The 26,418-nt window shown below is 36.4% G+C and overlaps 1 protein-coding gene and 1 long non-coding RNA gene across 5 annotated transcripts in view; one reads left to right on the forward strand and one right to left on the reverse strand.

Moving 5' to 3' along the window:
* The window catches only part of LOC132528792 (uncharacterized), a 738,513-nt gene that overhangs the window by 603,839 nt on the left and 108,256 nt on the right, over positions 1-26,418 (forward strand). The gene's annotated exons all lie outside the window — the stretch shown is intronic.
* Positions 1-26,418, reverse strand: part of CCDC91 (coiled-coil domain containing 91) — a 398,338-nt gene that overhangs the window by 341,950 nt on the left and 29,970 nt on the right. For all 4 annotated transcript variants that reach the window (XM_060166652.1, XM_060166648.1, XM_060166650.1 and 1 more), the window contains exon 2: positions 22,195-22,292. The gene's annotated coding sequence lies outside the window, so the exon portion shown is untranslated. The remainder of the gene's footprint in view (positions 1-22,194; positions 22,293-26,418) is intronic.

Here is a 26,418-nt window from a genome sequence, read left to right on the forward strand (position 1 = left end):
TAATAAAAAAAAAATTCCCCCAAAAAAGTACAGGGTCAGATGGCTTCACAGGTGAATTCTATGAAACTTTTTTTTAAGTTATCATCTATCCTTCTTAAACTATTCCAATAATTTACAGAGGATGTAATGCTTCTGAACTCATTCTAGGAGGAAAGCATCACCCTGATACCAAAATCAGACAAAGACATAACCAAAAAAAGAAAATTACAGGCCAATATACTGATGAACATAGATGCAACAACCCTCAATAAAATATTAGCAAACCAAATTCAACAATACATTAAAAGGACCATGCACCGTGATCAGATGGACTTTATCCCGTGGGTGCAAGGAGGGTTCAATATCCAGAAAGCAGTCAATGTGATAAGCCACATTAACAAATTAAAGAATGAATAAAAATCATATGATCATCTCAATAGACACACACAAAAAAGCTTCTGACAAAATTCAACATCCATTTATGATAAAAAACTCTCAACAAAGTGGGTATAGAGGGAACATGCCCCATATAATAAAGGCCATATATGACAAACCCACAGCCAACATCACACTCAAACAGGGAAAAGCTGAAAGTATTTCTTCTAAGATCAGGTACAAGACAAGGAGGCCCACTTTTCCAGCTTTTATTCTACATAGTACTAAAAGTCCTAGCTACAACAATCAAACAAGAAAAAGAAATTAAAGGAATACAAATTAGAAAGGAAGAAGGAAAATTGTCACTGTTTGCAGATGACATACCATATGTAGAAAATCCTTAAGATGCCACTAAGAAAACTACTAGAACTCATCAATGAATTCGGTAAAGTTGCAGAACAGAAAATTAATATATAGAAATCTCTTGCATTTCTATACACTAACGATGAACTATCAGAAAGAGAAATTAAGAAAACAAGTCCATTTATAGTTACATCAAAAAGGATAGAATACCTAGGAATAAATCTAACCAAGGAAGAAAAAGATCTGGACTCAGAGAACTAACAGACACTGAAAGAAATTGAAGATGACACAAACAGAGGAAAAAATATACCATATTCATGGACTGGAAGAATTATTGTTAAAATGACCATACTAGCCAAGGAAATCTATGGATTCAATGCAATCCCTATCAACATACCAATAGCATTTTTCACACAACTAGAACAAATAATTCAAAAATTTGTATAGAAACACAGAAGACCCTACATAGCCAAAATAATATTGAGAAAAATGAACTAAACTGGAGGTATCACACTACCTGAGTTCAAATCATATTACAAAACTATAGTAATCAAAACAATACAGTATAAGCATAAAAACAGACACATAGATCAATGGAACAGAATAGAGATCCCAGAAATAAACCCATGTTTATATGGTCAACTAATCTACTAGAAAGTAGCCCAAAATACACAATGAGACAGTCTCTTCAATAAATAGTGTTGGGAAAACTGGACAGCTACATGCAAAAGAATCAAACTGGACCACTTTCTCATACCATATACAAAAACAAACTCAAAATGGACTAAAGACCTAAAACCATAAACTCCTAGAAGAAAACATAGGCAGTAACCTCTCTGACATCAGTCTTAGCTATGTTTTTGGATATGCCTCCTCAGGTAAGAGACAAAAGCAAAAATAAACAAATGGGACTACATCAAACAAAAGCTTTTGCACCATAAAGGAAACTATCAACAAAATGTAAAGGCAGCCTACTGAAAAGGATAAGATATTTGCAAACACTATATCTGCTAATGGTTAACATCTGAAATATACAAAGAACACATAAAACTCGACATCAAAAAAATAAATAATCTGATTAAACAATGGACAGAGGACCTGAACATTCTTCCAAAGAAAACAGATGGCAACAGACACATGAAAAGATGCTCAATATCACTAATCAACAAGAATATGCAGATCAAAAATGTAATGAGGTATCACCTCACACCTGTCACAATGCCTATTATCAAAAAGACAAAAATAACAAGTCTTGACAAGGATGTACAGACAAGGGAACCCTCATATAATTTTTACAGTGAAAATTGGTGCATCCACTATGAAAAACATTATGAAGTTTCCTCAAAAACTTAAAAGTAGAGCTATTATACGGTCCAGTAATTCTACTTCTGGGTATTTTTTCAAAAAAACCCGAAAACACCAATTCAAAAAGATATATGTGGCACCCTTATGTTCACTGCAACATTATTTACAGTAGCCAAGATATGGAAGCCGCCTAAGTGACCATCAATAGATGAAAAGATAAAGATGTGGTACAGATGGTCGATGGCATATTACTCAGCCATAAAAAAGACCTAGAGAGCATTATGCTAAGAGAAATAAGTCACACAGAGAAAGACAGTATCATATGATTTCATTTATATGTGAAATTTTAAAACAAATGAACAAACATAACAAAACAGAAACAGAGTCATATATACAGAAAACAAAAAGGTATTTACCAGAGGGAAGGAGAGTGAAGATAAGTGAAATAGGTAAGCAAGGTTAAGAGGTACTAACTTCTGTTTATAAAACAAATATCACAAGGATGTAATGTACAACTTAGGGAATACAGTCAATAATATTGTAATAATTTGCATAATGACAGATATAGTAACTAGACTTATCAGTGATTTTATAATGTATAAAAATATCGTCACTATGTTGTGCAACTGAAACTAATATAATATTGTAAGTCAATTATACTTCAATAAAAAAATGAACAAAATTTTTATTTTTAAACAAAGTTAATAACTACAAAAATTAATTTATTTCTATATATTATGTAACAGAACTGAAGTACATAAAAAATTTAATGAGTCATCTCTAATAACACTGTTTCACACGTCACTGGAAATAACCAGCCTTTGTCTAAAGAGAAGAATGACTTAAAATTACAGCGGAATTAAAATCTGAAAGTAATTCCTCTTGGCACCATCATGGAAACAGGTGCCAGTACCAAACAATCACGAGGAGAAAGAGAGAGCATTTCCATTCTTGCTTTATTCAAAAATTAATTCAACACCAGTATTAATTATATTAATTTGATATCGATTAAATAAGAATATATAGATCAAATTTCTTTGACCTATGTATTCTCAGCATCGAACTAAATGTAACACATATTCAAATGTGGGCTGATCTTAATAAAAGTGATATTACATAGCAAAATCTAGTAAATAAATTATTTCTAATCACCATTTTAGAAATTCTTCACTGTTTCTTCACAGTTTAACGACCAATGGGTCATCAAAAAAGACCACAGTGTGTCACTGAAAAATATGTTACTCATAATATCTGATTGTCCTTCATTGTTAAAGATGATGAAAGATATTACATTTAAAATCAAAGGTAAATTTTACCAACTTACATACAAAAATGACACTACGTCCAGCTTATATAACAAAGAAGAAAAAATATTTATAAATGTTAAATTCATTTTAAAATGCTGCCTTCTAAGACATGAAACTCAGACCTAGTCCTCTTAAAACCAACTCACACTGTTGTCTAAAATGTCTGTTAACGCAGATACCAAATGGGATTTGCAGCCTGCCAAGAGATTAAAACTTAAATTCATCTATATACTTTATTGAGCGTTGTTTTCTTCTGCTTTTTTTAATGCTATGAGGCACTGTAACTCAAACCTAATGCTGGACCAGGAGCTGTATTGATAAATAAGAACCTTACAATAGCCATTATTATAATGAAGTCGCCACCAGCATTCTACTCTTCATCAGTTTTACTCTTTCCAGATGTTTCATTTATAATTTGAATCAGTTAAATATAAACCCATGTTTTCTTACATAGACCTCAATGTTGACATCCACCAGAAATATTCTCGATTTTTTAAAGTAAAAATGTCATTAATTACATACACCATTTAAACCTGTGGCAGATTAAAAATGGCCACAAATTCTTTGATATGCCTCCTATCGAGAAGTAGAGTCTATGTCTCCTCCCCTTAAACGTGAATGGGCTCTGTGACTGATTGCTTTGACCAGCAGTATGTGGCAGAAATGACATTGTACCATTTTCTGGGCCTAGGCTTTACAAAAGTGAGAGCTTTCACCTCCTTTCTTTCAGAACACTCTTTCTGGAGGAAACCACCCTCCAAAGAAGAAATTTGATTATCCTGAGACCACATCCTGTAAGGTAACGCAAAACAGACATGTGGAGAGCTCACACGAAGAGAAAAATACCTAATGAATCTCCCACTCTTCAAGTAAAGTTTGCTTCGATACTAGATATGTAAATGAAGATGACCGCAGCACTTAGCCACCACCTGACTAGAACAGTATAAACCAGCAAAATCCTCCCCAAATTCCTGACCCACAAAATAGTGAACAAAATTAATTAAATTTTGATGTTGTTTGCTGCACAACAGAAAAAAAAACTATAATTTCACTTTATGGCATGTATAAACTCACCATAACAACAGAAAAAAAGCAGACTGCCAATTTATAGGTATAAGGCGATGAAATTTTTAAAAACTTCTAAATTATCAACTTACTATCTGCGAAAGTTCTCTTAATTGTCTTCCATTAACTAACTCATGAGTAAATCATGAGATAAACCAATGTTCTCAACTACTTTTGATTCGCAGTGTGAAGGAAAGTGTCAAGGTTACAAGGACATGACCCCGAACCTGTGCTCCCACCAGCTGAATTGTACACTATCAATAATTAGTTGTTTTTGTACATTTTTAATCTCAGTTTTATCTGTTAATATAATTACATAATTTGGTTAAATATTTTTAAAAATCTATAAGAACTAGAAGTAATTGTTCCCATGAATAAAATTGAATACTTTACAACAAACTGATAAAGGCTAATTGCTTTAAAAAGAAATACTGTCAAGAGTCAAGACTATTTATAAACATTCAGTACAATAACCACTGGGACCATTTTTAACTGTCTCAGTACACTTAAAAGGAAATTGAAACTAGGAATTGAAGATAATGTTTTAAAGTTTTTTGTTTTGTTTTGTTTTTCTAACATCTTTATTGGAGTATAATTGCTTTACAATGGTATGTTAGTTTCTGCTTTACAACAAAGTGAATCAGCTATACATATACATTTATCCGATTTAAAAAAGTCCATGATGAACTCCAATCAGGAGATCTATGCTCACAGAAAAGATGTGGGCCCAACATCAAAAGACTGAACTATAAATATATATTACGTTTTAAGGTATGTACAGATCATCTTTATGACTACCCACTTTGGCCAAAAAAAAATTTTAAAAACTTAAGATTACCAGGCCAACTAAGTTGGATATAGGAGCCTGTACTATAAATTCTTTTTTAAAGTGTTCTTTAAATTAAGAAATAAGGATGAAGTTTCAGTTTTACAAGATGAAAAGAGGATGAATGGTAGTGGCAATGGGAGTACAACAATGTGACTGCACTTAATGCCACTGAATTATACACTTTATAATGGTAAAGATGGTAAATTTTATGTTATGCGACAAAAAGACTAAAGTGAATAGACTTCATAATAATAATCAAAAAGAAATCAAAAACATTACGTTGGGCAAATTAAGCCAGTAACAAACAGTTCATATTGTAGTGGGTCAGGGAACAGGGATAGAGTGGTATAGAAAGAGAGTACATGTGGAATTAAAGAATTTTCTGGGGAAATGAAAATGTTTTGTATCTTGATCAGAGTATAGTTACACAGTTACATATATGTCAGAACCCAAGAAGAATTTGTATATACAAATTACACACTGATTTTTTTTTAATGGAGGTATTGGGGCTGGGGCAGAAAGACTGAAGAAATTAGTCTAGAATTTAATTCATGAGAATTATCTCCTGAAACAAAATAATGGTATTTTTTAACCACCAGAATTATTACACAGAGCAGCTCATTGAAAGGTAAATCCCTAGTTGGTACAGAACCAAGACATGCTACAATTTCTGACTAGTCAGTCATAAACGTTTTTAAATGTAAATAAGATATCACCATCCTTGATTAAACTAAAACAACATATCCAGAAAGACTACAAGGCTCAGCTTTCTTCAGGTTAGCCCTGTTTTTCCATCTGCCTAATTCCTCCCTTCTACTTCAAGTCAATCCAATTTAATTCAACAAACCTGTTATACTACTCTGTGTAACATATTATGTGAGGAGCTAAGTATTATAAGGTAATACAAAGATGAAAATATAGTAACCTCGACCCCCAAGGCACTTGTAATCTACTAGATGGCATTAAACAATAGATAACAGCTAGAAGAAAAGACTTCATGATACCCGCAATGTTCAAATTGAAACCCTGTGCAATTCAGACCAATATTTTGAAAGGTGATTTTTTTTTTTTAAAGTAAGGCAAAAGACCACTAAGTAGCTCGTCCTCTACGTTTATTCCCTACTCTACTCCTTTTTATTACCAGTGCAGGAAAATTCCAGAAATATCTGTGTTTCCAAGAAATTGAAGAATGCAAATACAAAGGCTCTCCTGTATTTTTATACATAAAAGATAGAAAATTCATGGTTACAATTCTATGAGTGCATGAATAAAAGGCTCCACCATATTTCTAATAAAAGATACTCAGTTTCATTCAAACCATTGACCATCGTTCCTGGCGATATAGGGAAAATCATAGATTGCAGACTTTTCTGGAGTGAATTATTCTGCTTTAAAAACTAAAACTCTAAAATTAGAATTATGAAGTGACAGAAAACATCACAATCTGAATTTTACTTACACAAAACCAAATGATTTTCAATGCCAAGTTCCTAATTTACAGCTGGGAAAATCACCATTGAAGATAGCTGAGCTTGGATCAGATTCACTTAACATAAAACCAGATGTAGACCTCAAATTACATGTGACATCTCCAGCCACTCATATAAATAAGAATAATGCAAGCTGAAAGACAATAAATTCACCTAGACCTTTCTATATTTGGCCACCCTAATGGTGCTATAATGTCCCTTTCCTAAAGTTCTGAAATAAATTAGGAGAAAGGAAAGAAGAAAACATACATATCTTCTCTAAGTACAATTAAAAACCTTAAATTACTCGTTTCAATTCTTCTAGATAAAGTCCTTTAAACAAGTCAAGAAATTCTAGATCTCGAAATACACTTGTCATTTTAAAAATATAAAGAAAAAACCCTACTAGACTCTTAGGATATTAATTAAGTCTTGGCATGTCATCTCAGAACTCTTCCCCAAACAATTTGTCACAAGTGAACAGGAACAAGCTGTACTAAGGATGTACAGAGATATTTCTTTAGTTGTTTGTGTAATCAGCTACTGATTTCCCACCATAACGTAAAAAACCCAAATGTATGTCAACAGGAGTCTGTCTGCAACTATAAAATCACTTTACATCAGTTGGCTTCAGAAGTTAGTACCCTATGGAAAGTCCATTTAAAATTTTACCTGGCACATACATGCTAAAATATCTTGTTTGCTGTTTGAAGCCACACTAGATTACAACCCACAGAGACAGGATTTCTAGTTTATTTCTCACAACCCGCATATACAAAACCCAAAATCGCAACATAGAAAAGCGTTGTTAAAATTCTGTAGTAACAGTAAAGCAAAATAGTTCACCAGAGTTCTTTTCTTAGGAATTTTTTAAAGCCTCTGTATTCATAATATACAACACTTCAACATCTAAATTAAGTATTTCAAACATACAAGGCTCACCTTGGAACTCTAATGTAAGAGCTGTTTTAGGTTATGAATCAAACCTAACCTAGCTCAAACACTGAAAATTGAATAATAATGCCATGATTGCTTAATATGAACATGATATCAAATTCTATAATTATTTCATGGTTTATTAACAGTATATTTCATACTCAATTCTAAATGGACATCAGTCTTGTGCTTCTTTATAGGCACCTATTCCATGTGACTTCAAGAATTAAGACTGTCATGCAGCATCACAGAGAGCTGATGTGTTGCAGCTGCCATCACTTCAGAAACATCAGAATCTAGTACCGAGCTTTGCCCGTAATAGTGAATAAATACCACTTTGAGTCAATATTATGGTCCCTCGCTGCTATACGGAATTCAAACCATGCAACCCTCACTGTCATATTGATGTTTTCAATATTACCAAAAACCAATAAGCAAAAGTATTACTCAAAAAACACGGGATATTTGGAAGGTGAAACAATATGGGTTAAAGTTTTCTCAGTTATGAAGATACATCTGGAAACTCCTTTAGTTTTCAACTTAAGAAATACTTTATAAAATACAGTGGCCAATTTCCCTGCCTTAGGAAATAAAGTATAGAGAGTCCTCAAATTACGTATATACTTTACACATGAACTATTCAGGGAATGGAATAGATTTTTTCATTGTATGCAGTGAGACTTCCATCTTCTCTTTCCACTTTTCATCCTCACCACTACCATGCAATGTTAAAGCAATACATGTTGTTAAATACTCATTTCAGAAAAGAACGAACAGATACAAAGAAAACTACAAAAGTTTAGCCTTGATAAAAAGTCAACAAAGATAAGAAACAATAGGTATCTTCAAATATGTTAAGACAGAACTCTCAGCTAACGAAATGAAATGCTCTTGACCCACAAGGCCTATAATCATTTTGTCAACCCACACCCTTCCCTCCATGCTGCTTCTAGCCGTAAGGGTAGACAACCTACGCCAAGCTACATATCTCAGCCATAATAATTATTCCTAAGGATAAGAAACTGACTCCAGCTGGATCAATCAATCTTTCCTCAGGATATCTGCAACTAGAAATAGAAGGGAAAATCCCACACATCACAAAACTCTCCTCATCTTCTAAGTTCTAAAGCCAATGATGCCTTAACTTACTCCTCAGCATGCAGGTTCAGTCCCACTTTAGAAATTTTGCCTGAACTATTCCCTAGAGTACTCTTCCTCCAGATATTTGCATGGCTGGCTATTTCTTGTGATTCAGGTCTCAGCTTTAACGCCCACTGTGGACAAAGGCATTAGTAAGCAGCCACTTAATCACTGTCATATCACCTTATTTTAACCCTCTGCATAGCACCACTTTAATATCCTTCTTTTTAATACTCACTGCTGTATCTCCAACACCTAGAATAGTGCCTGGCACAAACTATACACTCCATTCATAATTTGTTGAATAAGTGAAAACTGTGAAGAAATGAGCCCAAAGCCAACAGCCACGGTCTTATCCCCATGGAAAAGCCAGTCTGAAAGAATGAAGCCACTAAGGAGAGAGACAAAAAGAAAACAAAGTAGAACTCCTTGAGGCATCTGAGTCTCTTCAGTCATCCCGAAGACCAGCTCCAACCCTGCCCATACTACAGTTTGATTATGTACATCAGAGGACTTTAAAAGGGTGCACATACCACGCTGAGGAGGACTAGTGGGTATGTAGGATGATCCATCAGAATGTGAGAAGCAATACTACATCTAAAATGGATTTTGTATTCTCCTTTGTTTTATAATGTACAGAATATATTATAGTCATACATATACACAATGTACAGATAAATATACCCATACTGGATGTACATCTGATACCTAAAAGAGGTGAACAATTGAAAAAGTCAGGAGACTATTATTGTTAATGAGGAAATTTGTTTTTCTTAAGCTAGAATGTTTCAGGTTTCTTTCATTTCTAACCAAGAGACTTCTGAAATGTACTTAACACATATGTGATGCTCAAATGCTTGTAAAATGATGAATGCACAGACATTCTTTACAGCTCCAGAGAACAAGTAAAAGCTAAAGGTAAACAGATTTCAAATCTACATCAAAAATAACTTTCTAGGGCTTCCCTGGTGGCGCAGTGGTTGAGAGTCCGCCTGCCGATGCAGGGGACACGGGTTTGTGCCCCGGTCCGGGAAGATCCCACATGCCGCGGAGTGGCTGGGCCCATGAGCCATGGCCACTGAGCCTGAACGTCCGGAGCCTGTGCTCCGCAACGGGAGAGGCCACAACAGTGAGAGGCCCGCATACCGCAAAAAAATAAAAATAAAAATAACTTTCTAAAATTTAGACCTGTCTAAAAGTAATCACTTCCTCTCCAATTATAAATTTCCCACTACTAGACAGGTTCAAGTAGAAGCCTGATAACCATTAGTAAAGGATACTTAGACATGATTTCTGCACTTGTGAGGTAGTCTATGTATCAAATGTTAACTTAGTGATACCAAGTCCTAGAGATATAATAAGTTTAGTCCTTGTCCCCTTGGAGATCACAATTTAACAGACCAGAAAGACACACGTGCAAACATTTATACAGTATACATCTCTATATACATGGTCCAGTGACAACAGAGGAATGTGGTGATTAATTGCATAGGTGGGAATATTTAAGTTAAATACTGAGGGATAAGTAAAAGTCATTTTTCCTGTTATGCAAGAAAGATGAGGGCATTCCTAACAAAGAACATGTGAGAAGGGACACGTATAGAAAGTACACAGTACAACAAACCCAAAATACAACAAATAAGGTGCAATTTGAGGATGATAAGTGGCCTATGGTGAGAGAATATCCACAAATGAAGCTGCTGGATAAGTGGCTAGGAGCCAAAATATAAAGGGTCGTACCAAGGAGTTTGGAAAGAGCCACAGAATAATAAAAATAACTATCTTAGAGTGTTCTGTTTTGTTCCAGACAGACACCTAAACTCTTTAGACACTCTAGTAGTTTCAATTCTCACAAGATCCCTATCATTATCTACACTGTTTAAATAAGGAAACTTAAGCTAGAGAGAGACCAAGTAATTTGACTAAAATCACAGTTACATTAGTGTCGAACAAAATTTACTGAAGAATTCTGAGAAGGGATGTGTAATATGAAGGTGTTTGAATAAGTGATATATGTATTTTAGAAAAACAGTTATGAGGCAATGTGGATAATGGTATAGAAGTAGGATAGGGTAGTCTTAGGGAAATGCAACAGACAAATATAATCTAAATGAGAGCTACCGAGGCAGTGGGAATAAGGGAAAAAAACTAAAGGACTTCACTGGTTTCTAGCTTGAGCAAGCAGGTGGAAAAGTAAGTTTGGGTGGAAGAAATGAGGCAGAAAATGAGATGAGGTATAAAATGATTAGGTTGAGCTTAGGCAATATGGACACATTTAGTTTGAGGTTTCAATAAAAAAAGCAAAGGGAAAAGGTCCAACAGGAAGTTAACTAGAAAGAGTTCTTTCTAAAGACAGGTGGGAAGACTGGCTAGAATAAGTATATTTAGAAATTATCAATATACATAGAGCAGTTAAAATATTAGGCCAAGCAAAGTAGAAAATATCCATGAGTCCATACTGATATTAAATAAATAAATATGTAAGTAGCGGGAAATTGATTAATTTTCCTTTCTGAAGAATTCCAAATCATTTATATAGATACTGTACCCTCACGGAGGTGGAACTCCTCACCCCTTAAGTATAGGCTGCAGATAGTGACTTCCTTCTGGAGAGTACAATACAGAAAGGAGGAAAAATAAGAATAACTTTAAAACAGAGAAGCCTGACAAAAACCACCTCAGCCAGATGATCCAAGTCAATATCAACAATAACTCATGATGACAGTATGTACCCTTGACATATCATGACAAAAATGGCACTTTACCTCTGTAGTCTTTATCCCCAAAACCCATAACCCTATTCTAAACATGAGAAAAACCACAACCTCGACTGAGGGACAATCTACAAAATATGTGACCAGTGCTTCTAAAAACAAGCTGTCATGGTCATCAAAAAGAAGTAAAGTTTAAAAAACATAAAACAGCATAAGAGGAACCTAAGGACACATGACCACTAAATGTAATATGGTATTGATCTCAAGAAGACAGCAGCGAGCAGTGGCTTCAAACAAGATCTTAGTTCCCTCCCCAGGAACTGAACCTGGGTAGCCTGCGTGAAAACCAGGAATCCTAGCCACCAGTCCACCAGGAGCTAGAGGCTAGAAGCAAAGTTGCCCTGGCTCTTGTCCCCATTGAAAAATGAATTTCTCAAGGAAGCAAAAACTGTAAAAATAGGTACAAAGTTTATTATTAAAGACACAGCACAACAAGTGGGAAAGCACAAAGAGAAACAGTTTGTTTATTTAAGACAGAAGCAAGGTAGAGATACACACCGGGAGAGAAAGGGTATGGGCATCCTCCCTTATGAAGAGGAGTGCACCAGAAAGGCGATTCAAATCACTTATATGTGAGGGTTCTTCCCGGTCTTTGTTTACCTTTGGTCAATTATCTCATTTCTTTTCCACATCTGACCTGTCTTAGGGCCCTCCCTGAGATGTGTGTGCATCTTTTTGCCAAGATGAATTCCAGTGCAGAGGCCTGTGAGGAGGTTGACACCACCTATTATGGGGTGGCACCCCCCACCCTTGGCCCCCAAGGAGACTTTCTGCGCATGTAGAGCTGGGGAGGTCTCCTTGACCGCCAAGATGAATTCCAGTGCAGAGGCCTGTGAGGAGGTTGACACCACCTATTATGGGGTGGCACCCCCCACCCTTGGCCCCCAAGGAGACTTTCTGCGCATGTAGAGCTGGGGAGGTCTCCTTGACCGCAAGGAGGTCTCCTTGACCACATATGGAAAGAGCCATATGTGGTCTCTTTCAAGGATAAGCCATATGTGGTCTCTTTCAAGGATGAGCCATATGTGGTCTCTTTATCTTTTATCCAAGCAGGACTCAGCTCCTCCTTGCTCTTGCTCTTATCTTTATCTTAGAGTATTTGTCCACAGGGGACGGATTCCAGCTATTCAGCCTGGGGCCCATCTATCTCCTGCCTCAGTATCCTTTATGAAAATCTGGAATAGAAAAAGGACAGTAGACAAAAACTACAAAAATCTGAATAAAGTATGGACTTCAGTTAACAATTATGTATGAACACTGGTTCGTTAATTTTAATGAATGTAGCATTAATGGTGTAAGTTATTCATAATAGGAAAAACTGAGTATGGAGTATATGAGAACTCTCTGTATTATCGTCACAATTTTTCTCTAAGTCTATTCTAAATAATAAAACTTTTCTTTAAAATCAGGCCAAGAAGAAAACCATTACTATTCAAGAGATACATAGAGGAAAATAAATCGGCAAAAGAAATTTAAAAGGAATGATCATATAGAAAGATAGAATGATACCCTAAAAGTCATAAGAAAAAAGTGTACAAGAATAAAAACAGGTATAATATAATAGAGGTCAAAGAAGATAAGGAATGAATACAAACCACTGGATATAGAAGGTCACGGGTAAAAGAAAAGTTCAGTGGAGATGCAAGAATGAAAGGTAAAAAACAGTGCTTTATCTTGCTTATGAGCCACAATTTTATGATTTTCTCAGTCAAAAATCTCTTAAAAGATTCTCCTAGTTTCAATTCTATTGTAAGTGTTCCTTTTTCCCTGAATTCATATCAGTTTAGTCACCAAAACATAATTCTTATTGAATCTTCTTTCACAGTGAAAAGTACTAGGAGATGCATCAGATAGCATACTTTAATCTGGAAGTAACAGAAAATTCCAAAAGGAAACTGGCTTAAGCAATAAGGAAATGCATAACCATTATCTCATATGACAAGAAGTATGGGTAGAGCAGGCTCTAAACACTACAAGTCAGAGCTTCAGAAACTCTCTGTAATTCCCTTGGACCTGACCTCCTATGTGTAACTTCATCCACAGGCTGGAAGTAAAAGCAAAATAGTTTGAGACTGTGATCTTCTCATCTTTGAACCTATCACTAGCAAAGGAAGGGAAGTACCATGTTTCACTTAGACTTACTAGAATCAATTCTGGAACTCGGAATGAAGACTCCTTTCTCTGAGTCAAGTGAAGGAAGACTCCTTTCTCTGAGTCAAGTGAAGGAGGGTTGGATACCTGAACAAACAGGTTCTGTTAGAAAGGTAGATAGGAGAGGAATAATGCTAAACACGCAATCAACAGTTAGCCAATACAGGAGGTTCTTATTTGCATAATTTCCTACCTTTGGGGAAGTTTTTAAATTTCCTTTAATACGATGAAAATACACTTCAATAAAATAATGGCCAAATAATTTCCTTCTTCAAATAACCAAGTGACAACCTCAGAGACAGTCAGTACTGCTTTATAGGTCAAGAGGAAGAATGTGGTATAAATTTGTAAATTTGTAAATTTATCTTATCACTCAAATTTATATCAGAAAAATAAAATGTGTTTGGGTATTTTAAAACCAGGGACTTGATTTCATTTTACTCTTCAAAATTGTTATTTTGTTGGAGATAAGATGTTAAGAGATCCTAAGGTAGTAGAAAGAGCACTAAGAGCCCTGGGCTCTAGCCCTAACTCTTCCACTAAATTACAGCGTTATCACAGATGGTCACCTAATCTATGTCGGTTTCAGTTTTCCCTTCTGTTAAAGTAGAAAGTTCAGGTCATCTCCAAATCTTCTTTCTAGTTAATTCCTAATTATAAATAATATTCACTTGTTAACTAGAATACTTATGCAGACTATTTAAAGTTGTAAATCTGCGCTAGCCAAATACTCAGGATGCCTTCCAAGGCTACATACAAGCCAATGACATGAAGCTTTTCCTATAAAACTTCACTTTTACGAAAATCTCCACCACTGCCAGCAATGCAAATAGCATGATGTTACAATTTTGAAATAACTCAAAAATTCCGTTTAACTTCTCTTTAAACCCAAATTCACTATTGAAAGGTTTCAGTACACCTACAGAAGCAAACCGTCACTGTTGGACAGGGAATGGAAAACGACAAAAACGTAACCACTTTGAAATTCAATTAAAGACGATATCTAACCACTAACCCTAAATGAAGAAGATGAAAATTAAAGCACAATGAGAAAGCTGGAATTCAAGTCATAATCAGAAATAGGAATTCTATATAGAATAGGAAATAGGGGGGAAATAATCCCCAAAAGTAAAACCAACATATAGACCTAAAAGAAATTAAATATCTCATGAATTTCTTTTAAAGACTATTATTTAGATAAAATTGATAGAAATAATTTCCAAAAACAGGTTGATGACAGTGAGAAACAGGAGAGGAAACCATTACCCTGTCCTTTGGGAACTTCAAATTAATGAATCTTGGCAAACCAGACAAAAATCATACGGGATGACTTGATAAAACCCCATGACTTAAGCCAACTGCATTATGACCCGGAGTTGGTTCTTCTCAAAATTATTAATAATGAAAAACACTTACACAGGATACACATGATTGCCAGGAAAAAAAAAAATGCACTTCTTTGAAACAGTTTTTAAAACAACAAACCACCCACAGAAACCACATGGGCACAAAATGAAATGATTCTGGTCACTGATTTGTAGAAGAGCATTTAAGCACTCCCCAAGTGAGAAGACTCAGCTTTAGCCTCTCTTTCTAGGACAAGCAGAACATCCATGAAAACACCTGATCTGGACCTACCAAGAAAACAGTGCAAACATACCTGCACTGGCCTGAGTTTCAAGAGAAATAACTTTCTCCAAGGAGAGCCTAACAGTTTTAAGACACCACTTCCTTGTTTTAAGAAGACATTTTTTGTTTCCTCACAGTAAGAATTTATATAAAGCTTAAAAACTCCTCAAAATAAAATAAAATAAAGTAAAACAAATCTCAAAGTACTTAACATTATAATATTAATGACACATAAATTAAAATCTCCTGGAAGCACCACTCTCTACTATCAGTAGCAATAGCATTAATATGTGAGGAATACTCAATTTATCCAATTATGTAATAATACCCTAGTGAAATAGTATACCAGAGAGGTGCATTTCAAAAGAGGAAGGAATAAATATGGAGGAAGGGGTATTGCTCAGGAGACAGGCAAACTATGTGGGTTGCATACAGCTGCACTGGAACCCTAGAAGCTAAGCTGGGTACATTAAATAGGTATGAGGTCCAGAAAAAGGAAGCCAAATGAAACCAGAGCCAAACACAGTCTAGAACGAAGCACCGCCTAGGGTAAAATGCAAAGACTACATAAAAACTCCACTTATGTACAGAAGTATCAGATAGGTACTACATATATTAACAGAAAACAGAAAGTTAATCTTGACCCTCAACATCACTAAAAATTCATCCACACCTTTAAATAAGTAGGAAAAAAAGGGGGACTTGCCATGGCCTATATTATATAGTTTATAAAGGACATAAAGAGAACACAATAAAAACCAGGCAGCAGGGCTTCCCTGGTGGCGCAGTGGTTGAGAGTCTGCCTGCCGATGCAGGGGACACAGGTTCGTGCCCCGGTCCGGGAAGATCCCGCATGCCGCGGAGCGGCTGGACCCGTGAGCCATGGCCACTGAGCCTGCGTGTCCGGAGCCTGTGCTCCGCAACGGGAGAGGCCACAACAGTGAGAGGCCCGTGTACCGCAAAAAAAAAAAAAAAAAAAAAACAGGCAGCAATGCAAGAGCTACAAGTTTACATATATCTGCACACATATTCTTCACAGTGCTTTCAATTTCCTGATACAATGCCATAAAAATTGGGGATTTTTTCCTCCTCTACTTTGGCTCTATGTAAGGTGCTGACTTTTCCCTTGGATAGGCTGGCAAAACTCAGTTTGTCAAAGCCTGCATATTGAAGAACACATATAATTTCCAGAAGAAATAAAGAAAGAATGGAAAAATAGATGAGTTTCCAAAAGAAACAATTTTAAATTGTGTATATCTATAGCCCTCATGCTTTAGAAATGATGTCACTGGTGGTATTTGGTACCACATGCATGAATCCTAAAAAGACCAAAGCATTGAAGCCATCCAAGTACAATTGTAGCTATCTTAGTATAGTTTGAAGACAATGAGAAAGGTAATAATACCAAGGATGGAAAGCCCTGGGATTGTTACCTAGTCAGAAAGAAAACATATCTGAAGAAAGATTAGATCTGACTCATTTCAGAAAATGAACAGGGAAGGGCTTCCCTGGTGGCACAGTGGTTGAGAGTCCGCCTGCTAATGCAAGGGACACAGGTTCGTGCCCCGGTCCGGGAAGATCCCACATGCCGCAGAGCAGCTGGGCCCGTGAGCCATGGCCGCTGAGCCTGCGCATCCGGAGCCTGTGCTCTGCAACGGGAGAGGCCACAACAGTGAGAGGCCCACGTACCACAAAAAAAAAAAGAAAATGAACAGGGAAATCCTATAACTATACTGAGGATGTCTAATTAAACAAACAACATAAAATTTGTACACCAAAATCCTAAACATTATAGTAAAATAACTGGGTGTTTTCTAAATAGCTATTGAGTAAAATGATCTATTATGGATGCAGAAATGAGAAATGTCTGGTTTCTTAAGGTTTACTAAGAGTAGGAAGTGATATGTCTAAGATATAGGAAATGACCAAAAAATATGGTGCATATTCCTGGTGTGTAAATTCTACCCAAAGACTTAATGACAGGTTAAAAGTAAAAACTTTACTTTTCACAGTAAATAACAAAGTATACTTTATACTTTGTTATATTTATAAAATGTAACACAGAATAAAAGATAAAGAGAATAAATGAGGGGCTTCCCTGGTGGCGCAGTGGTTGAGAGTCCGCCTGCCGATGCAGGGGACATGGGTTCGTGCCCCGGTCCAAAAAGATCCCACGTGCCGTGGAGCGGCTGGGCCCGTGAGCCATGGCTGCGTCCGGAGCCTGTGCTCCACAACAGGAGAGAGGCCACAACAATGAGAGGCCTGCGTACCGCAAAGAAAAATAAAAAGAATGAAAACAAAAAAAAAAATTTTCTAAATATCACCAGAAGTTTACTCACAAACATCTTTACTACCACACACCACTGGAGTATCTATTATTTCTGTACTATGGTTACTTCAAAGTAAAAGTGTGATAAAGTTTGGAGAAAAGTTTAAACTATATCCGCAAAGTATACAGACAGCATTCTACTTTCAATCAAAATGGAGACAGACCACATTTAATGTCCCAACTAAAAGAACTACAAAACTGAAAAAAATATATGAAACAATTGCCTTTAGATAGTGGATAACAGACAGCAGAGAGTTATAACTCCTGAGAGAAAGGAAACAAACAAGGTAAGCATTACAAATGACCAGTTTACAAACTGTTGTCAGTTTACAAGCCGGAATATATGGCGGGGAAATCCAAGCCTCTCACTGAATTGAGGAGACAGAGTTAAAAGTTTATAAGGTAGCTAGAATTTCCAGGGCCAAGAACTTGAGAAGAGAGAACTACACCAAATAAGAACTCTAGAGATAGAAAGGTCTGCTCAAGTCTTGGGCGGAGTACTAACCTCTACACACATGAGAGAAAACTACACAATGATAGAAAAAGAAAAACAAAAGTAAGCAGAACATCTGGAGCTCACGCAAGCTGGCAATAGTCTGTATTCCTATCAGTCAGAGTGGATAAACCTCTTAATACATAGAGCATTCAGGTGAATCCTCTGGAGGGCATCTCCTAAGCAATGAGGCTAAATTAGACACAACAAAAGGCTTTTTTGGACCCACACTAACAAATCTTAAAATGTGCCTCAAAATAATCCAACTGAATCCACGTAATATAACTTAGAGCCAGAACAAAATATAGCACTATTTGAAATAATACAACAAAATTCAGCAATCAACAAGATAAAATTCAAAATGTCTTAATCCAGTCAAAAACTAACAGGTATACAAAAAGATTAGGAAAATAGGACCTATAACCAAGAAAAAAATCACTCAATTAAAAACAGAAATTAACAAGATGATGCAATAAGCAAAGACATGAGAACAGCTGTTATAAATATGTTTCATATGTTTAAGAACTAGAAGATAAAATGATCATGGTTATAAGGAACATGGAAGATGTAAAAAAAACTCAAATGGAACTTCCAGAGGAGAACTTCTAAAACAAAAAATACAGAGGATGAGATTAACAGCAGATTAAACACTACAGAAGACAAAGATCATGAAGTTTAAAAATTACATCAGTAATTATTCAAAATGAAGTAGAAAAAGAAACAATACTGAGAAAAACTGGAATAATATCAAGTAGTCGAAAACATGTGTAATTGGAGGTTCAGAAAAGAAAGGAAAGGGTGTGGAACAAAATATATGAAGAAATATAGCTGAAAATTTTCTATATTTCATGAAAACTAAAAACCCAGAGATCCAGAGATCTAAACAACAACTAAGCAGAACAAACATAAAGAAATCATAGCAATGCACATCATATTCTTTTGTGAAAAACTAAGAAAAGAGAGAATTTTTTAAACAAGCCAAAAAAGGGGACACATTACATACAAAAGAACTAAAATATGAATAAAAGCAGACTTCTTGTCAGAAACCAGGTAAGCCAAAAGACAATTGGTAAATATTTTTAAAGTACTGAAAGGAAAAAAAAATATGGCAGCATACAATTCTTTGCCCAGAGAAAATATCATGAAAAACTGAAGGGGAAAACAAGACATTTTCCAAGACAAACAAAAGCTCAGAGAATTCTTTGCTAGCAGCCCAGCACTAAAAGAAATGTTAAAGAAAATTCTTCAGAGACAAGAAAAATGAAACTAGATTGGAATTTAGATCTGCACAAAAGGAATCAGGAGTGCCAGAAATGATAAACATGAGAATAAATACAAAAATTTAAAGATGGAAAGTGGCAAAGGCACCCTCAGAAGCTATGGGGTCCCCGGCTGCAGGTAGGGAACTAGGTGGGGGAATCGTTTAATACTTCACATTAGGACAAATATGTGAAAGTTCCTGCCAACCCATGAGAATTTCTTACTTCGGACATTTTTGTTCTACTTACTGCACAATTTTCTTGGAAGTTCTTTTTTGATGCCATGCTCTGTGACTTGCATCAAAAGAGGAGTTTCTCTTCATCAAGATTCCTAACATTGGTAATGTGATGAATAAATCTGAGATCATTGGGGGTGGAGGTGAAGGAGCCTATGAAATAGTACTTAAACGCAGACACAAGGTAAGACATTAGTGTGAATGCCTCTTCATAGGGAAAATTCCTTTCAGAATTAAAAGAGAAAGGAAAGACAGCCCTACCAGGTGTCAAAGGAATGTGGATAGAGGAGGCAGAGTTAAGGCAGTAAACGCATGAAATTGTGGAAATCAAGAAATTCAAGGACAGTGAAGCCCTGTGGTGTGTGGGGAGCCTTGGGTCCCAGTCCAGGAATTGGGCCTGAGCCTCTGGGATGGGAGCGCCAAGTCCAGGATGCTGGAATGCCAGAGAATTCCTGACCCTAGGGAATATTCATCAGCAAGACCTCTCCTGGAGGTCTCTGTCTCAACTCCAAGACCCAGCTCCACCCAACTGTCTGCAGGCTCCAGTGCTGAATGCCACATGCCAAACGACAAGCAAGACAGGACCACAAACCCACCCATCTGCAGATAGACTACCTAAAGTCATAAAGCCCACAGACACCCCAAAACATACCACCTGACTCGGCCCTGCCCATCAGAGGGAAAAGATACAGCTCCACCCACCAGAACACAGGCACCAGTCCCACCCACCAGGAAGCCTACACAAGCCACTGGACTAACCTCACCCACTGGGGGCAGACACCAAAAGCAAGAGGAACTATGAGCCTCCAGCCTGTGGAAAGGAAACCTCAAACACAATAAGTTAGACAAAATGAAAAGACAGAGAAATATGTTCCCATGAGTGCGCAAGGTAAAAACACACAAGATGAAATAAATGAGTAAGAAATAGGTAATCTACTTGAAAAAGAATTCAGAGTAATGATAGTAAAGAGGACCCAAAATCTCAGAAATAGAATGCAGAAAATACAAGAAATGTTTAACAAGGACCTTGAAGAACTAAAAAACAAACTGTGATGAATACCACAATAACTGAAATTAAAAATACACTAGGAGGAATCAATAGCAGAATAACTGAGGCAGAAGAACAGATAAGTGAGCTGGAAGACAGAATGGTGCAAATAACTGCCATGGAGCAAAATAAAGAAAAAAGAATGAAAAGAATTGAGGACACTCTCAGAGGCCTCTGGGACAACGTTAAATGCACTGACATTCAAATTATAGAGGTCCCAGAATAAGAAGAGAAATAAAAAGGGTCTGAGAAAACATTTGAAGAGACTATAGTCAAAAACTTCCCTAACATGTTAAATGAAATAGTCAATCAAGTCCAGGAAGCACAGAGAGTCCCATCAGGATAAACCCAAGGGGAAACACTCCAAGGCACATATTAAACACAAATAAAACTTAAATACAGGGCTTCTCTGGTGGCGCAGTGGTTGAGGGTCCACCTGCCAATGCAGGGGACACAGGTTCATGCCCCGGTCCGGGAAGATCCCACATGCCGCGGAGCGGCTGGGCCTGTGAGCCATGGATGCTGAGCCTGCGCGTCCAGAGCCTGTGCTCCGCAACGGGAGAGCCCACGACAGTGAGAGGCCCGCGTACTGTGAAAAAAAACAAAAAAACTTAAATACAAGGAAAAAGTATTTAAAAATGCAGCAAGAGAAAAGCAACAAATGACATACAAGGAAATGCCCATAAGGTTATCAGCTGATCTTTCAGCAGAAATTCTGCAGGCCAGAAGGGAGTGGCAGGCTATATTTAAAGTGATTAAAGAGAAAATCCTACAACCAAGATTACTATACCCAGCAAGGATCTCATTCAGAATCAATGGAGAAATCGAAGGCTTTACAGACAAGCAAAAGCTAAGAAAATTCAGCACCACCAGACCAGCTTTGCAACAAACGCTAAAAGAACATCTCTAGGCAGGAAACACAGGAGAAGAAAAAGATCTACAAAAATGAACCCAAAACAATTAAGAAAATGGTAATAGGAACATAATATCAATAATTAACTTAAAGGTAAATGGATTAAATACTCCACCCAAAAGGCACAGACTGGCTGAATGGATACAAAAACAAGACCCATATGTATGTTGCCTACAAGAGACCCACTTCAGACATAAGGACACATACGGATCTAAAGTAAGGGTATGGAAAAATATATCCCATACAAATGGAAATCATAAGAAAGCTGGAGTAGCAATACTCATATCAGAAAAAATAGATTTTAAAATAAAGTCTGTCATAAGAGACAAGGAAGGTCACTACATAATGATCAAGGGATCAATCCGAAAAGAAGATATAGCAACTGTAAATATTCATGCACCCAACACAGAAGCACCTCAATACATAAAGCAAGTGCTAACACCCGTAAAAGTAGAAATCGATAGTAACACAATAATACTGGGGCACGTTAACACTCCACTTGCACCAATGGATAGATCACCCAGACAGAAAATTAATAAGAAAACACAAGCCTTAAATGATACATTAGACCAGATAGATTTAATTGATATTTACAGGACATTCCATCTGAAAGCAGCAGAATACACTTTCTTCTCAAATGCACATGGAACATTCTCCAGGATACATCACATCTTGGGCCACAAATCAAGCCTCTGTAGGTTTAAGAAAATTAAAATCATATTAAGCATCTTTTCCAACCACAATGATATGAGATTAGAAATCAATTACAGGAAAAAAAAAACTGTAAAAAAACACAAGCACATGGAGACTAGACACATGCTACTAAATAACCAAGGGACCACTGAAAAAATCAGAGGAAACCAAAATATACTGAGAAACAAATGACAATGAAAACACGACGACCCAAAGCCTATGGGATGCAGCAAAAGCCATTCTAAGAGGGAAGCTTACAGCAGTACAATCCTACCTCAAGAAACAAGAAAAATCTCAAATAAACAATCTAACCTTGCAACTAGAGAAAGAAGAACAAACAAAACCCAAAGTTAGTAAAGGAAAGAAATCATAAAGATCAGAGCAGAAAGAAATGAAATAGAAATGAAAAGAACAATAGCAAAGATCAATAATACTAAAAGCTGGCTCTTTGAGTAGATAAACCAAATTGATAAACCTTTAGCTAGACTCAAGAAAAAAAGGGAGAGGACTCAAATCAATAAAATTAGAAATGAAATGGAGAAGTTACAACTCACAATGCAGAAATACAAAGAATCATAAGAGACTAGTACATGCAACTACATGCCAGTAAAATGGACAACCTGAAAGAAATGGACATAGTATCACCTTCCAAGACTAAACCAGGAAGAAATAGAAAACATGAACAGACAAATCACAAGTAATGAAATTGAAACTATGATTAAAAATCTTCCAAAAAGCAAAAGTTCAGGACCAGATACCTTCACAGGTGAATTCTATCAAATACTTAGAGAAGAGCTAACACCCATTCTTCTCAAACTCTCAAAAAATTGCAGAGGGAGGAACACTCCCAAACTTATTCTATGAGGCCCCCATCACCCTGATACCAAAACCAGACAATGATATCACAAAAAAAGAAAATTACAGGCCAATACCACTGATGAACATAGATGCAAAAATCCTCAGCAAAATACTAGCAAACCGAATCCAACAACACATTAAAAGGACACCAAGATCAAGTGAGATTTATCCCAAGGAATGCAAGGATTCTTCAATATAGTTAAATCAATCACTGTGATACACCACATTAACAAACTGAAGAATAAAAAACATATGATCACCTCAATAGATGCAGAAAAAGCTTTTGACAAAATTCAACACCCATTTATGATAAAAACTCTCCAGAAAGTGGGCACAGAGGGAACCTACCTCAACATAATAAAGGCCATATACAACAAACCCACAGCAAACTTCATTCTCAATGGTGAAAAACTGAAAGCATTTCCTCTAAGATCAGGAGCAAGACAAGGATATCCACTCTTGCCACTATTACTCAACATAGTTTTGGAAGTCCTAGCCACAGCAATGAGAGAAGAAAAAGAAATAAAAGGAATCCAAATTGGAAAAAAAGAAGTAAAACTGTCACTGTTTGCTGATGATATGATACTATACATAGAAAATCCTAAGGATGCCACCAGAACACTACTAGAACTAATCAATGAATTTGGTAAGGTTGCAGGATACAAAATTAATTCACAGAAATCTCTTGCTTTCCTATACACTAACAACAAAAGATCAGAAAGAGAAATTAAGGGAAAAATCCCATTTACCATTGCAACAAAAAGAACAAAAAATAAACCTTCCTAAGGAGGCAAAAGAACTCTACTCAGAAAACTATAAAACACTGATGAAAGAAATCAAAGATGACAGAAACAGATGGAGAGACATACCATGCTCCTGGATTGGAAGAATCAATATTGTGAATATCACTATACTACCCAAAGCAATCTACAGGTTCAATGCAATCCCTATCAAATTACCAATGGCATTTTTCACAGAACTAGAACAAAAAATTTTACAATTTGTAGAGAAACACAAAAGACCTCGAATAGCAAAAGCAATCTTGAGGAAAAAAAAAAAAATGGAGCTGGAGAAATCAGGCTCCCTGACTTTAGACTACTTACAGGGCTACAGTAATCAAGACAGTATGGTACTAGCACAAAAACAGAAATATAGATCAGTGGAACAGAATAGAAAGCCCAGAGATAAAACCACACACCTACAGTCACTTAATCTATGACAACAGAGGCCAAAATATACAATGGAGCAAAGACAGCCTCTTCAGTAAGTGGTGCTGGGAAAAGTGGACAGCTACAAGAATGAAATTAGAACACTCCCTAAAACCATACACAAAAATAAACTCAAAATGGATTAAAGACCTAAATGTAAGGCCAGGCACTATAAAACTCTTAGAGGACAACATAGTTTGAACACTCTTTGACATTAATCGCAGCAAGATCTTTTTTGACCCATCTCCTAATTAGAATACAAATAGAAATAAACAAATGGGACCTAATACAACTTAAAAGCTTTTGCACTGCAAAGGAAAGCAAGACAAAAAGAAAACCCTCAGAATGGGAGAAAATATTTGTAAATGAAGCAACTGACAAAGGACTAATCTCCAAAATATACGAACAGCTCATGCAGCTCAATATCAAGAAAACAAACAACCCAATCCAAAAATGGGCTGAAGACCTAAATAGACATTTCTCCAAGGATGACATACAGATGGCTAAGAGGCACATGAAAAGATGCTCAATATCACTAATTATTAGAGAAGTGCAAATCAAAACCGCAATGAGGTATCACCTCACACCGGTGAGAATGGCCATCATCAAAGTCTACAAACATTAAATGCTGGAGACAGTATGGAGAAAAGGGAACCCTCTTGCACTGCTGATGGGAATGTAATTGATACAGCCGCTATGGAGAACAGTATGGAGGTTCCTTAAAAAACTAAAAAAAGGGCTTCCCTGGTGGCGCAGTGGTTGAGAGTCCGCCTGCAGATGCAGGGGATACGGGTTCGCGCCCCAGTCCGGGAGGATCCCACATGCCGCGGAGCGGCTGGGCCCGTGAGCTGTGGCCGCTGAGCCTGCGCATCCGGAGACTGTGCTCCGCGGCAGGAGAGGCCACAACAGTGAGAGGCCTGCGTACCACCAAAAAAAAAAAAACAAAAAAGCTAAAAATAGAACTACCATATGACCCAGCAATCCCACCACTGCACTGGGCATATACCCGGAGGAAACTATGATATATGCACCCCAATGTTCACTGCAGCACTATTTACAATAGCCAGGACATGGAAACAACCTAAATGTCCATCAACAGAGGAATGAATAAAGAAGATGTGGTACATATATACAATGGAGTATTACTCAGCCATAAAAAGGAACAAAATTGGGTCATTTGTTGAGACGTGGATGGACCTAGAGACTGTCATACAGAGTGAAGTACGTCAGAAAGAAAAAAACAATGTATATTAACGCATATATGTGGAATCTGAAAAAAATGGTATAGATGATCTTATTTACAAAGCAGAAATAGAAACAGATGTAGAGAACAAATGTAAGGATACCAAGGGGTAAGCGGGGGATAAATTGGCAGACTGGGATTGACATATATACACTATTGATACTAGGTATAAAATAGATAACTAATGAGAACCTACTGTATAGCACAGGGAACTCTACTCAGTGCTCTGTGTTGACCTAAATGGGAAGGAAATCCAAAAAAGAGGGGATATACGTATACATATAGCTGATTCACTCTGCTGTACCGCAGAAATTAACACAACATTGTAAAGCAATATACCCCTATAAAAATTTTAAAACTTTTTAAATTTTAAAGATACCTGACTACACAGAGCAAAAATAATAACAATGAATTGTTTGCTTTACAGAATACGTAAAAGTAAACTAAATGATATCAATACCACAAACGATGAGAGGAAATGGAATTATACTGTTGTAAAGTTCTTACACTGTACATGAAATGGAATGACATTATTTGAGATTAGACTAATAAGTAAAAGATATATATTGTAGATCGTAAAGCAATGAATTAATTGGCAAAAATATACACCTAGTAAGCATAAAATTAAATTTTAAAAAACCCTCAAATCTAAAATAACTTAGAGAAAATAGGGAAAAAAACAGAAAGGGAAAGTGGAAAACAAACAGCAAAATAATATATTTAAACTCGACCATATTGATCAGTACATTAAATGTAGTGGATCTAAAGAACTAAAGCAGAGACTGTCACATTAAATAAAAATCAAGACCTAACTAC

Source organism: Lagenorhynchus albirostris, chromosome 11, assembly GCF_949774975.1.
Source record: "Lagenorhynchus albirostris chromosome 11, mLagAlb1.1, whole genome shotgun sequence".
Taxonomy (NCBI): Eukaryota; Metazoa; Chordata; class Mammalia; order Artiodactyla; family Delphinidae; genus Lagenorhynchus; species Lagenorhynchus albirostris.